The 12,426-nt window shown below is 44.4% G+C and overlaps 1 protein-coding gene across 7 annotated transcripts in view; it reads right to left on the bottom strand.

Annotated features, from left to right (window-relative positions):
- The window catches only part of HTR1E (5-hydroxytryptamine receptor 1E), a 148,217-nt gene that overhangs the window by 93,619 nt on the left and 42,172 nt on the right, over positions 1-12,426 (bottom strand). The window contains exon 1 of one of the 7 annotated variants that reach the window (XM_033935666.1): positions 3,163-3,183. The exons of the other annotated variants lie outside the window; for them this stretch is intronic. The gene's annotated coding sequence lies outside the window, so the exon portion shown is untranslated. Of the gene's footprint in view, positions 1-3,162; positions 3,184-12,426 lie in introns of those variants that run through there. 7 annotated transcript variants of the gene reach the window in all.

The raw sequence follows: 12,426 nt of genomic DNA, 5'->3' as shown, positions 1-12,426 counted from the left end.
GTACCGCTGTACCGGGCCATGGTGCGCCCACACCTGGAATACCATGTCCAGCACTGGTTGCCATACATGAAGAAGGGCACGGTACTACTCGAAAGGGTCCAGAGAAGAGCGACTAAGATGGTTAAGGGGCTGGAGGAGTTGCCGTACAGCGAAAGATTAGAGAAACTGGGCCTCTTCTCCCTCAAACAGAGGAGCTTGAGAGGGGACATGATCGAAACATTCAAGGTACTGAAGGGAATAGACTTAGTAGATAAGGACAGGTTGTTCACCCTCTCCAAGGTAGAGAGGACGAGAGGGCACTCTCTAAAGTTGAAAGGGGATAGATTCCATACAAACGTAAGGAAGTTCTTTTTCACCCAGAGAGTGGTGGAAAACTGGAACGCTCTTCCGGAGGCTGTTGTAGGGGAAAATACCCTCCAGGGATTCAAGACAAAGCTAGACAAGTTCCTGCTGAACCGGAACATACGCAGGTAGGGCTAGTCTCAGTTAGGGCACTGGTCTTTGACCTAAGGGCCACCACGTGAGCGGACTGCTGAGCACGATGGACCACCGGTCTGACCCAGCAGCGGCAATTCTTATGTTCTTAAGAGGAGGTTATCAATTCTATGAACATAAGAAGGAAGATCTCTAATACAAGTACTTTGCCAATTCAAATACGATCTATAATCATTTTTAATGTCTTTAAAAGAGCGCTTGAATTTCTGAAACAAAAAAAGTAATTAATAATGGGATAATGTATTTCCTTGCCTAAATTGATTCAATCTGTGTATATCCTAGATCAGGGGTAGGGAACTCCGGCCCTCGAGAGCCGTATTCCAGTCGGGTTTTCAGGATTTCCCCAATGAATATGCATGAGATCTGTTTTCATGCACTGCTTTCAATGCATATTCATTGGGGAAATCCTGAAAACCCGACTGGAATACGGCTCTCGAGGACCGGAGTTCCCTACCCCTGTCCTAGATCAATTAATCTACTGTAGCTTTTTTGTATGTTATCCACTATGAATTAATTGTTGGTAAAAGTGGAATATAAATGATTTAATTATAACTGTACTAGGAAAAGCACCAATCGTAAACTTAAGAAAGATTGAAGAAGTTTGATCACGTGACACCTTCCTATCGACTTTTACACTGGCTACCAATGGAGGCACGTGTGAAATTCAAGTTTGGTTGTTTTTGCTTCAAGGTACTTTATGGCTTAGCCCCTAAATACATAACAGACCTTTTCTCTTTCACAACCAACAGACACAAGCGAAGCTCACACCTGAACTTCGTTTCTCCACCGGTTAGAGCAGGGGTAGGGAACTCCGGTCCTTGAAAGCCATAGTCCAGTCGGGTTTTCAGGATTTCCCCAATGAATATGCATTGAAAGCAGTGCATGCAAATAGAACTCATGCATATTCACTGGGAAAATCCTGAAAAATCGACTGGAATACGGCTCTCGAGGACCGGAGATCCCTACCCCTGGGTTAGAAGTTGTAAATTTAAAAGTCATCACCAACATGTTTTCGCACATCAAGCAGCATTATGGGGTAAAGACCTTGAACAATTGCTTGTGCCTACTACCTATGGAGAATTCAGGAAACGCCTGAAAACACATCTATTCCTGAAATACTTAGGAAACCAACCTATTCAATCTTAGTCCTTAACAACCGAGCGCAAGAACCACCTGTCGCTAAATCTGTACTTTGTTCATTCAATCTGTAACTCTGTTTATTCACTCAGTCTGTAACATTTCTAAGCATTGTAAACCGCATAGAACTTCACGGTCCTGCGGTATATAAACTGTTATTATTATTATTATTAAGAAACTGAGATTGTTCTCAACATACCCTGGTTAAGGGGTGAGGTTCATGTGTGCAAGCCCACCTGGATACACTGTCTCAAAGGAAAGAACACAAGACTCTCTATACTTGGACAGACTGATGGTCCATCAAGTCCAGTACCAAAAGAGTAATGCAAATTTTATGCTGCATATCACAGAAATAAGCAATCTATTTTCTCAAATCTAACTTAATAATGGCACATGAACTAACCTTTTAGGAACTTGTCTAATCTTTTTTACACCCTGCTAAGCTAACTGCTTTTACCACATCATCTGGAAATGAATTCCAAAATCTAATTACACATTGAGTGAAGAAATATTTTCTCTGATTTGTTTTAAATGCACTATTTAATAGCTTCATTGTTTGCCCCCCCCCCCCCCCCGAATACTTCTATTTTTGGAAAAGTAAATAAGTACAGATTGTTTTTTGCTTAGTAGAGTAAGGAGCAAAATTCTGACCCTCAGCTGGTGTGCTTACACTAAAGTTGAGTAGTATTCAGTAAACTTCTGAAGAGGTCATCCCTATGCAACTGCTTTGCTGGGCTTATTATGGGAGTGAACTGTAAAGTCCCAAGAGTTTTATACTGGAAAATACAGTACATTACCTTAAAAAAGAAACAGCAATGGAAAATAAACCTTCAAAAATCCTGAGGGGAGTAGAACGGGTACACGTGGATTGATTTTTCACTCCGTCAAAAATTATAAAGACTAGGGGACACTCGATGAAGTTACAGGGAAATACTTTTAAAACCAATAGGAGGAAATTTTTTTTCACTCAGAATAGTTAAGCTCTGGAATGTGTTGCCAGAGGTTCTGATAAGAGCGGATAGCGTATCTGGTTTTAAGAAAGATTTGGACAAGTTCCTGGAGGAAAAGTCCACAGTCTGTTATTGAGAAAGACATGGGGGAAGCCACTGCTTGCCCTGTACTGGTAGCATGGAATATTGCTACACCTTGGGTTTTGGCCAGGTACTAGGGATCTGGATTGGCCATTGTGAGAATGGGCTATTGGGCTTGATGGCCCATTGGTCTGACCCAGTAAAGGCTATTCTTATGTTCTTTAATCAGCACCAGTTTGTCTCTACTTTTGTTCAAGACATTTGAACAAGAACCAGGATCCTTCTGTCCCTTTCTCTTATAGGCGAACAGATTGATCCTTAATTGTTGCACTCGTGATATAATTGTTTCCATGGCAATGACTATAATGCCACAAGCAAGGACTGACATACTGTAGAAACAGTAAAGGAAATAATTTATTAAGAATCATTTTTAAAAATTAATAAACACGAGACCCTTCAACCAGGCCAAAACAAAGGAGCAGAAACAGTAATTTTTAACCTTTTTTGCACAGATAATATACAATACTGTTCAATTTTGGAGACCGTATCTGGCGAAGGACGTAAGAAGACTTGAGGCGGTCCAGAGGAGGGCGACGAAAATGATAGGAGGCTTGCGCCAGAAGACGTATGAGGAGAGGCTGGAAGCCCTGAATATGTATACCCTAGAGGAAAGGAGAGACAGGGGAGATATGATTCAGACGTTCAAATACTTAAAGGGTATTAACGTAGAACAAAATCTTTTCCAGAGAAAGGAAAATGGTAAAACCAGAGGACATCATTTGAGGTTGAGGGGTGGTAGATTCAGGGGCAATGTTAGGAAATTCTACTTTACAGAGAGGGTAGTGGATGCCTGGAATGCGCTCCCAAGAGAGGTGGTGGAGAGTAAAACTGTGACTGAGTTCAAAGAAGCGTGGGATGAACACAGAGGATTTAGAATCAGAAAATAAGATTAAATATTGAACTAAGGCCAGTACTGGGCAGACTTGCACGGTCTGTGTCTGTGTATGGCCGTTTGGTGGAGGATGGGCTGGGGAGGGCTTCAATGGCTGGGAGGGTGTAAATGGGCTGGAGTAAGTCTTAACAGAGATTTCGGCAGTTGGAACCCAAGCACAGTACCGGGTAAAGCTTTGGATTCTTGCCCAGAAATAGCTAAGAAGAAAAAATTAAAAAATTTAAATTGAATCAGGTTGGGCAGACTGGATGGACCATTTGGGTCTTTTTCTGCCGTCATCTACTATGTTACCATGTAATACTTCTATCCTAGTCTAGAATCAGTCAAGTTTTGTGCTTTTTTTGTGTGCTAGGTTTACACTGAAGCCTCACAAACCTTAACCTGTGGCTCCATCCAGAATTGCTACAATCTCCAATCGGTAATAAAATCTATCTAATCTAATCTAATATTGTATTTGTGGATCGCTCTATGCCTGTAAAGGTTCGGGGTGGTTTACCATTATAAAAGGTGCCATACATACGTTGGGAAATTACAGGAAAAGTTACAATATAAGGAGAGAATTATCAAAACAAGAGACGACACAGGCGAGGGGCGCTTACAGAAAAGGACATTATGGCAATCGGTGGTGCAAATACGTATTAATAATCTTTACTTTCCTTTTTAATGCACAGAAACATTAGAGACAGATTTTAGATCAGGGGTGGGCAACTCCAGTCCCCGAGGGCCGGAATCCAGTCGGGTTTTCAGGATTTCCCCAATGAATATGCTTTGTTGCCCACCCCTGTTTTAGATAGAACATGGAGAAAGGAATTCACATGTTCAAGCCAGGGCGTGCAGAATCCCCAAATTATTTTACAAGATGCTCTGACAAATGCAGAGTCTCTTGTGAAATAGGAGCAGGGCCACACATTCCAGCCCTTCCACATCCAGGAGGGAGCCATGATTTTAGAAAACTGTATGTGGGCATAAAGAAAATATACCCTCCCAATGTAGACATGGGTGCAGCTTTCTCAAATTGTTGCTCTTTCTACATGGGCTCCTGATGCCACTTTTCTTCCTACAACCCTCTCCCACAGGGCTGCCAAGAAGGTTCAGTTTTTCAGGAGGAGATTTTTTTTTTTACTATGAGTACACGATCTAAACCAGGGATCTCAAAGTCCCTCCTTGAGGGCCGCAATCCAGTCGGGTTTTCAGGATTTCCTCAATGAATATGCATTGAAAGCAGTGCATGCAAATAGATCTCATGCATATTCATTGGGGAAATCCTGAAAACCCGACTGGAATATGGCTCTCGAGGACCGGAGTTCCCTACCCCTGCTTTAAGGGGTCCTTTTGCTAAGGCGTGCTTGCCAATTTAGTGCGCGTTAAACACTAAAGTGCCTATAGACTATGGTGATGGGATAATCGCGCGCCAGATGCCAGCGTGCCGACAATTCGGCGAAAGACAGAAGCACACGGGGGAAAAAATAATTTTTAAAGAGCTCCGACTGGGGGTTTGGGGTGGCAACCACTCCCCACTTTATTGGTTAGTGTTCACGCTGCCGTTGCGGGGGGGGGGGGGTGTGGGGGTGAAACCCCCCCACATTATAGAGAAAATGGAACTTTCCCCGAAAAAAATCAGAAAAAGTTCTGTTTTCGCTATAATGGAGGTGTCCAACCCCCCGAACCCCTCTCCAACAGCAGCGCGAACACTAACCAATAAAGTGGGGGGGGGGGGGTTGCCACCCCAAACCCCCCGTCGGAGCTCTTTAAAAATTATTTTCCCCCCGCGCGCTTCTGTCTTGCGCCGAATTGTCGGCACTGGATTGTCAGCGCGTTGACGTCTTGCACTCCACTGTCTATGAACCATCTAATATAATAAAACGGTAAGCCGCCATGCGCACTTCCTATGCGTGCGCCGGTTTTCCGTGAGCTGTAGCGACCCATAGGAAGTGCGCATGCGCGGCTTACGGTCTGGCCTGCTCCCTGCCGTATTGCATTTTTTAGTTGAAAGACGCAACGGTGGCTGCTCTCACGATCCATGCCTGCGTCAGACTTCCGACACAGGTGGGGATCTTAACAGGAGCCACCGCCGCGTGTTTCAACTAAAAAAAAAAAAAATACGGCAAGGCAAGCAAGCCAGACCAGACCGGCAAAAGTGAGAGGTGGAAGCCTAATAGCCCCGGCTGGACGCGTTAGTGTTTAGCGCGTGCTAAATCGGCTAGCACGCCTTAGTAAAAGGACCCCTAAATGTGCATCTAATATTAGTCACCAGAGGACGCCTGGTTGGAGTCTGTTCTATAAAGGAATACAAGTGCCTGCTTTCCTTCACGGATTCCAGAATAACCACTTAAATACGTACGTTGGGCCTGGTTATATAAATGGTAACCTAACTCATAGGCGCCATTTGGTACGGCTGTCAAAACATAAATAAATTCTTTAAAAATTCACAGAAATACCCGGGATCCCACCAACCCACCACAGAATTCACCACCTAAGCCAGTGTCGCAAACTTTTCTAGCTCCGGCGCACTAAACAGAGCAAATGTTTTTCGCAGCACGTCACAATTGAAATTATAAAATTGCAAAAACCAACCAAAAAAGGGCTCTTTTTACGAAGACGTGTTAGCGGTTTTAGTGTGCGACTTTTCATCACGCGCTAACCCCCGCGCCAGCCGAAAAACTACTGCCTGCTCAAGAGGAGGCAGTAGCGGCTAGCGCAGCCGGCGGTTTAGCGCATGGTATTACGCGCGTTTAACCGCTAACGCGCTTTTGTAAAAGGAGCCCTATATGCGATAGTTATTTATTTAAAAGTTCTTTACGCTATGTATGGGTGATTGTAACAACGGTGAAACTTTAGTAGATAGAAGACAATTGCTAATCAATGCGGTGGATGTGCTTGTTGTTTTTGAGTGCAAATTAACTTACAATGCGGCTCGATAGTCAACATGCAAACGCGGATTTCATCATTCACCATCTGCAATCGTTCTATTTTTTAAAATTTAATTTCTGTCAGAGCTGAAAATCCCAAGTTCGCAAAGATTAGAGAAGTTTCAAACGGTAACAAAGACTCGATTGCTTTGTTGCTCAAGTTAGGATAACCTGACTCTCCGTGGCCGATCCGTGCAGGCCCGACCAATTCACCAAACAAAAAAATTAAAATAAGGGCGATCGGAGGAACACCCCCCTCTGACCGCACGGATCGCTAGTGTGCGATCCTGACCCATGCACAGACCATCTGCTTTCCCTGTAAATGGTCTGCGCATGCGTTTGGGTTCGTTGTAGCTGGTGGGGGGGGGGGTTTAAACTGGCCCCGACTCTCCTGCTCTGGAAGGGCAATCCCCGGCGGCAGGCTGCTCATAAAGAAAGAGATGTTATGAGGCAGAAATAAAAAGACAACTGGAAGACAATATTTTTTGATCAGAAATTCAGTTCAGACCCTATCCCTCAGTTACAAAAAGATGTTTAAAGCAGGCTTTAAAGCTCCCCTTGATGAATCAATTGCCTGCTTTAAACGTCTTTTTGTATCTGAGGGATAGGGTCTGAACTGAATTTTGGGAAAAGCTGCGGCTTGTGGGGTTTTTGGTACAAAGAAGTGTCTCGTATTTCAAAAGGCGTGTATAATAGGACATAAATGTATTATGCAATTTTGGTTATCAAAAGAAGCACCTAGTTTTTGGCATTGGAGGAATCAGTTTCATCGTCTATTGTTATTTGCGACTTGGGAAGTTTGGCGTTCGGCTAGGAAAATTCGTATGTTTATGGAAATTTGGGATCCGTATATTTAGAATCTTTCAACTAAGGCAAGAAGTTTAATTCTTAATGATTTACACTGAAGCTATGATTGTTTATCTAAAATTCCAGTTCTTTACTTTTATTATTCTTTATTTTTGTCAACTTTCATTGGGTTTGGGGGGGGGTTTAGTATGATTCTTTCAACAAAAAAAAGTTATAAACTAAATTTGGGGGGAGGATAGGGGGGAGAGGTCAATAGGAAAAGGGAAGGGGGGTAGGAATTAGGGAGAGGGTATTGAGAGATGTAATGATTATTTTGGAAATATATTTTGAAGAAATGAAAGATATTTGATGGAAATTAATATGATGAATTTTAATTTAATGACTATTTTATGTATTATAATATTGTATATTTTCTGATTTCTTCAATAAAAATGTTATAAATTAAAAGCAGGCAATTGACTCTCCTGCTCTCTGCCGCCTTTCCCCGCAGTGCAGCCCCGCTTTAAAACCACGGGCTGGCACTGCGGGGAAGGGCGGCAGAGATCAGGAGAGTTGGGGCGGCAAGAGCAGGGCTTGGCTGGAAGGGGCAGAGAGCAGAGCGGCAGAGATGGGCTGCGGGGCTGAGATTTCAGGCCGAGGACAGTCGGAAAGGACGTTTGCAACCGGTCCCCATCAGTCGCTTCTTGTGTTGATCGGCCAGCCCAGTCGGTTTGCAATATTTCTGTAGTGAATCGCGTCCTTGCCTACTTTGCATGCCGTTCCCCTCATTTGCATGCACGGATCGGAATCGGATTGGAGGAGAGATAAGTGAATCGAGCCGGAGTAAAATCGGGTCGCAAAGGGGGTCGCAAACTGATCGGTACACGATCGGTTTGCTTAGTGAATCCAGCCCCAAGTTAGGATAACTACTGAAGATCTAAAGGCAAAGAAAATGTGTGACAAGGCGGTGGCTGCTGCTAGAAGGATGCTGGGCTGTATAAAGAGAGGCGTAGCCAGTAGAAGGAAGAAGATGTTGATGCCCCTGTATAGGTCATTGGTGAGGCCCCACTTGGAGTATTGTGTTCAATTTTGGAGACCGTATCTGGCAAAGGACATAAGAACACTTGAAGCGGTCCAGAAGAAGGCGACGAAAATGGTAGGAGGTTTGTGCCAGAAGACAGAAACATAGAAAATGACGGCAGAAAAGGGCCACGGCCCATCCAGTCTGCCCACACCAAAGACCCACCCCCTATCTACCTCCATGAAGAGATCCCACATGTCAATCCCATCTTTTCTTAAAATCTGGCACGCTGCTGGCCTCAATTACCTGTTGTGGAAGATTATTCCAGCGATCAACCACCCTTTCGGTGAAGAAATATTTTCTGGTATCGCCATGAAATTTCCCACCCCTGATTTTCCACGGATGCCCTCTTGTCGCCGTGGGTCCTTTAAGAAAAAAGAGATCTTCTTCCACCTCGATACGGCCCGTGACATATTTGAACGTCTCGATCATGTCTCCCCTCAAGATGTACGAGGAGAGACTGGAAATCTCAAAAACCCGGCTGGATTCGGCCCTCGAGGAGGGACTTTGGAGACCCCTGCTCAAGAGTAATGTTAGGAAATTCTTCTTTACGGAGAGGGTGGTTGATGCGTGGCATGCACTCCCAAGGGAGGTGGTGGAGAAGAAAACGGTGACAAGAGTTCAAACAAGCATGGGATGAACACAGAGGATCTAAAATCAGAAAATAATGGGTATTGTGACGGGGCCAGGGGTAAGCCTAGCGCTGGCAACTCGGCTACCGCCCCAGGCGCATGTATTAGCATTCTTTGGAGGACCACTCTGGAATAAGAACAGCAGAGGAAAAAAAAAAAAAACCTTCCACCAACAATTGCCAGTTCCAAGTTTTATTACCCAGTTCAGTTTGCACCGGCTGATGATGCCTGGAAAAGGTTTATTACAAACAAAGTTCTCCTTTTACAGCAAGTCCTTGCTTCAATCAGGAAAGAAACCCCCCCAAAAAACATTTTCCTTTAAACCAGAGTTTCTTTCTCACAATTCAGCTGCCTTGCTTTGCACAGTTTTGGGCAGCGTACTGGTTTCAAGAACTTATATACAAGAGCCCCTGTGGACCAGCCGGCCCTGGGCTTTAGCTCCACGCCTCCTAGGCTTGGCACAATTACTGTACTGAGCCCACTGTGTTTCTTCAGGAAGTTCTCCCCACCTGACTACCTGAATTATAAATACCCCCACTGACTCTTCTTATTTCTGGGCAGTGGGCTGGGAACCATCTACCCTTGTTTTAAAGGTTTAAGATTCCCCTCTCCCAAAAGTTCCCACTATCAGGGATGTGAAATGTCAGGTCACTGAATCCACTCCGGGCTTTATTTCTCCCTTTAAGGTTAGTTAGCATTACCCATCCCCCACTCGCTATGCTTTGCTTGTGTACAGGGATTCTGGTTTAATTTCTGTTATTAGGCAATCCTCCCATTCACATATCAAACTCTCATTAATTATACAGTCCCATATAAGGACAGAAATGTTTCTTTAAGTACTTTAGACCAGTGTTTTTCAACCTTTTTACACCTTTGGAACGGCAGAAATAAAAATTATTCTGTGGACCAGTGGTTGAAGAACACTGGGCTAAGTTGTGGGCCAGACCCCGCCCATCTCTACCCAATCTCCACCCCAGACACCGCCTCCATAATAGTACTAATTGCACTTTGCACGTCCCGTGCCTCATCTGGAAGCCTTCCCTCTGGCACAGGATGCCCGTAGGAACCACTGCCCGTGGCTTTGTGCACTGAATCAGTTAGGAAGAGGGAGTTGTGCTCGAAGATAACGCCGCATCGATCGCACCGTGGACCGGCGATTGAAGAACACTGTTTTGGCCTAATGCACGTGCTGGCCCTGTGGACCGGCAATGGTCCATGGACCAGTGGTTGAAGAACACTGGTTTAGACCATTGTTACAGAACAAACTTTCATTCCCTTCCCCCACACAGTACCTTACTGACTCATGATGCATTCAGACATATAGGGCTCCTTTTACAAAGGTGCGCTAGCCGCTACCGCCTCCTTTTAAGCAGGCGGTAGTTTTTCAGCTAGCGCACGCTATAGCACGCGCTAATCTTGTGCGTGCACTAAAAACGCAAGCGCACCTTAGTAAAAGGAGCCCATAGTCGAAGGCTTCCGGGCTGTAGTCCATTTTATCCCCCTCAGAGACATATCCTTCTACTTCCGTGAGGGACTCCTCACTCTCTGAAGCTGGGTTCAAGCTATCCTCTGGAACAGCATTTGGCCCGCCCTGCTCATGGAGCTTTTCCCTTCCAGTTAGCCTCTGGTTGGAAAGCAAAGTTTGAAACACGAGAAACACCAAATCACTTTACAAATTAACAAATAAAAATTCTCAGTGTATATATAGAGCAGGGGGACAGGGGGTTTCTTAGCAGAAGGCAGTAAGACAGAGCTCCTAGGCTTCAGTTCCTTGTTCTGTGAGGAACGTCCTTCCCTCCAGGTTCCCGATTGCCTCCCGCTCTTTTCAGCTGGCCTTGATTTATTCTGCTGTGTAACTTTCACTGGTGCTCTAGCTATGTTCTGCCTGTCAGCTCCACCCCTTTCCTTAACCCTTACTGTGTCAGATTGCCTAACCAGGGGTTTTACTGGAGAATTAACAGATGGTTTATAAAAGGGATTATAGTGGCTTGGAATAAGTAGTCTGTTCTTCTCTGCCATCCCTTCTCTGTTCTGCCCGGCCTGTCTGATCTTAGTACTGCGAACAGAGTTAATGGGCAGCTTCCTTGGCCTAAAAATAGGCACATTTGCTTTAGTGGCAAGGTTTAAAGTAGATTTTGAACCCGTGACAAGAGCTTCCCTGTCACAGTATACATTGAAGAAACTAAGGCCAGTACTGGGCAGGCTTGCATGGCCTGTGTCCCGTATATGGACATTCAGTTGAGGATGGGCTGGAGTGAGCTTTGATGGGGACTCCAGTACATGGAATTTAAGCACAGTACTGGGCAGGGCTCTGGGTTTTTGGCCCAGAAATATCTAAGAAAAAGGACCATTTAAACAAAATTCATTTATGGAGCATGTATGATTGGGCGGACTGGATGGACCACTTGAGTCTTTATCTGCCGTCATTTATTATGTTACTATGGAAAATTACTTGCCGTTATTTTTCAAGGACCAATCAAGTCAGAGAATGATGCTTGTTCGGGCAGTTATATCCTTATGCACACAGATGCTCATAATATTGATAAACTCTTACAAATGTGACATACATGTCATCTATTCTAGTGTACGAGAAGGGAATTTTAAAAAATAAAATAAACTTCATGAATCTCTCAGGGCACACCACTGTGCTTTGGCACACAGTTTGAGACACTGATCTAGGCCAATTCAAAATGAAGTGGTTACTATATATAAATATATGGTTGATTACCATCAAAGACATACTCATTTTCCCGTTGCGTCCCGGCGAGTTCTTTTCCTGTTCCTGCCCCATTCCTGCAAGCTCCGTCATCTGCACAAGCCTCAAACCCTTTCAAATCATAAGTAGCAACATTCTAGAGCTCAGACTGTGATGTCATAAAGCCTCATTCCACCAATGCCTAAGCTCCGTCCTCATCTGCATAAACCTCCTCAAACACTATAAATCATGAGGCTTGTGCGGCTAAGGCAGAGCTTAAAGGAATGGGGCAGGGACAGAGACGGCGACAAAACTCGCGGGAACGGGACGGGGAAATTGAGTTGCTGCAAGGACGGGGAAAAATCTGTCCCTGTGTCTTTCTCTATTCTGCACCATTCTAGAGATCAAAATGTAAAGGGCAATCAAGCCATTGTGACATCGCTGATGAGGTTGGCTCTTATTGGTGGAAGGAGGCATTATGATGTCACAATACCAGCTCTGGTTATCAGAGGCTGAAACTTTTCACACTACTTATTCAATTTTCTATACCGTTCTCCCAGGAGTAAGATTGTAGAATGAATTGACTGGCCTCTTGCGTTTATGTACAAGTAGATGGGCTTTTAAAAGAATGCTTAAAACTCAGGTGTCCTTTTACTAAGGCGTGCTTGTCGTTTTAATGCGCACTAAACACTATAGTCTATGGACACG

Source organism: Geotrypetes seraphini, chromosome 3, assembly GCF_902459505.1.
Source record: "Geotrypetes seraphini chromosome 3, aGeoSer1.1, whole genome shotgun sequence".
Classification (NCBI taxonomy): Eukaryota; Metazoa; Chordata; class Amphibia; order Gymnophiona; family Dermophiidae; genus Geotrypetes; species Geotrypetes seraphini.
This window is presented reverse-complemented; position numbering and strand designations above follow the sequence as displayed.